Source organism: Bison bison, unplaced genomic scaffold (genome assembly GCF_000754665.1).
Source record: "Bison bison bison isolate TAMUID 2011002044 unplaced genomic scaffold, Bison_UMD1.0 scf7180017864303, whole genome shotgun sequence".
In the NCBI taxonomy this organism is placed as follows: domain Eukaryota; kingdom Metazoa; phylum Chordata; class Mammalia; order Artiodactyla; family Bovidae; genus Bison; species Bison bison.
The window spans coordinates 547,570-549,991 of record NW_011494875.1 but is presented as its reverse complement, the minus strand read 5'-3'; positions in this window follow the sequence as shown (position 1 = coordinate 549,991).

Sequence of the window (2,422 nt, the reverse complement as noted above, 5' to 3'; positions counted from 1 at the left end):
CAGGTAAGGTGGTCTGGTATTCCCATTTCTTTAAGAATTTTCCACAGTTTGTTGTGATCCACACAGTCAAAGGCTTTGGCGTAGTCAATAAAGAAGTAGATGTTTTTCTGGAACTCTCTTGCTTTTTCATTGATCCAACAGATGTTGGCAATTTGTTCTCTGATTCCCCTGCCTTTTCTAAATCCAACTTGAACATCTGGAAGTTCACCGTTCATATACTGTTGAAGCCTGGCTTGGAGAATTTTGAGCATTACTTTACTAGCATGTGAGATGAGTGCAATTGTATGGTAGTTTGAGCATTCTTTGGCATTGCCTTTCTTTGGGATTGGAATGAAAACTGACCTTTTCCAGTCCTGTGGCCACTGCTGAGTTTTCCAAATTTGCTGGCATATTGAGTGCAGCACTTTCACAGCATCATCCAGGATTTAGGATTTGAAATAATTCAACTGGAATTCAGTCACCTTCACTAGCTTTGTTTGTAGTAATGCTTCCTAAGGCCCACTTGACTTCACATTCCAGGATGTCTGGCTCTAGGTTAGTGACCACACCATCATGATTATCTGGGTCATGAAGATCTTTTTTGTATAGTTCTTCTGTGTATTCTTGCCACCTCTTCTTAATATCTTCTGCTTCTATTAGGTCCCTACCATTTCTGTCCTTTATTGAGCCATCTTTGCATGAAATGTTCCCTTGGTATCTCTAATTTTCTTGAAGCGATCTCTAGTCTTTCCCATTCTATTGTTTTCCTCTCTTTCTTTGCACTGATCACTGAGGAAGCCTTTCTTATCTCCCCTTGCTATTCGTTGGAACTCTGCATTCAAATAGGTTTATCTTTCCTTTTCTCCTTTGCCTTTTGCTTCTCTTTATTTCATAGCTGTTTGTAAGGGCTCCTCAGGGAACCATTTTGCCTTTTTGCATTTCTTTTTCTTGGAGATGGTCTTGATCACTGCCTCTTGTAGAATGTCATGAACCTCCATCCATAGTTCTTCAGGCACTCTGCCTATCAGATCTATTCCCTTGAATCTATTTGTCACTTCCACTGTATAGTCATAAGGGATTTGATTTAGGTCATACCTGAATGGTCTAGTGATTTTCCCCACTTTCTTCAATCTAAGTCTGAATTTGGCAATAAGGAATTCATGATCTGAGCCACAGTCATCTCCTGGTCATGTTTTTGCTGTCTGTATAGAGCTTCTCCATCTTTGGCTGCAAAGATATAATCAATCTGATTTTGGTGTTGACCATCTGGTGATGTCCATGTGTGGAGTCTTCTCTTGTGTTGTTGGAAGAGGGTGTTTGCTATTAGCAGTGCGTTCTCTTGGCAAAACTCTGTTAGCCTTTGCCCTGCTTCATTCTGTACTCCAAGGCCAAATTTGCCTGTTACTCCAGGTATTTCTTGACTTCCTACTTTTGCATTCCAGTCCCCTATAATGAAAAGGATGTCTTTTTTTGGGTATTAGTTCTAGAAGGTCTTGTAGGTCTTCATAGAACCATTCAACTTCAGCTTCTTCAGCATTATTGGTCAGGGCATAGACTTGGATTACCGTGATATTGAATGGTTTGCCTTGGAAATGAACAGAGATCATTGTGGTGTTTTTGAGACTACATCCAAGTACTGCATTTTGGACTCTTGTTGACTATAATGGCTACTCCATTTCTTTTAAGGGATTCTTGGCCGCAGTAGTAGATACAATGGTCATCTGAGTTAAATTCACCCATTCCAGTCCATTTTAGTTCGCTGATTCCTAAAATGTCGATGTTCAGTCTTGCCATCTCCTGTTTGACCACTTCCAATTTGCCTTGATTCATGGACCCAAGATTCTAGGTTCCTATGCAATATTACTCTTTACAGCGTCAGACTTTACATCCATCATCCATCACATCCACAACTGGGTGTTGTTTTTGCTTTGGCTCCATCTCTTAATTCTTTCTGGAGTAATTCTCCACTGATCTCCAGTAGCATATTGGGTACCTACTGACCTGGGGAGTTCATCTTTCAGTGTCCTATCTTTTTGCCTTTTCATACTGTTCATAGGTTCTCAAGGCAAGAATATTGAAGTGGTTTGCCATTCCCTTCTCCAGTGGACCACGTTTTGTTAAAACTCTTCATCATGACCCATCCATCTTGGGTGTCCCTACATGGCATGGCTCATAGTCTCATTGAGTTAGACAAGGCTGTGGTTCATGTGATCAGATTGGTTAGTTTTCTGTGATTGTGGTTTTCATTCTGTCTGCCCTCTGATGAAGAAGGATAAGAGGCTTATGGAAGCTTCCTGATGGGGAGACTGACTGAGGGGGAAACTGGGTCTTGTTCTGATGGGCAGGGCCATGATCAGTAAATCTTTAATCCAACTATCTGTTGAAGGTTGGGGCTTTGTTCCTTCCATGTTATTTGACCTGAAGCCAAACTATGGTGGAAGCA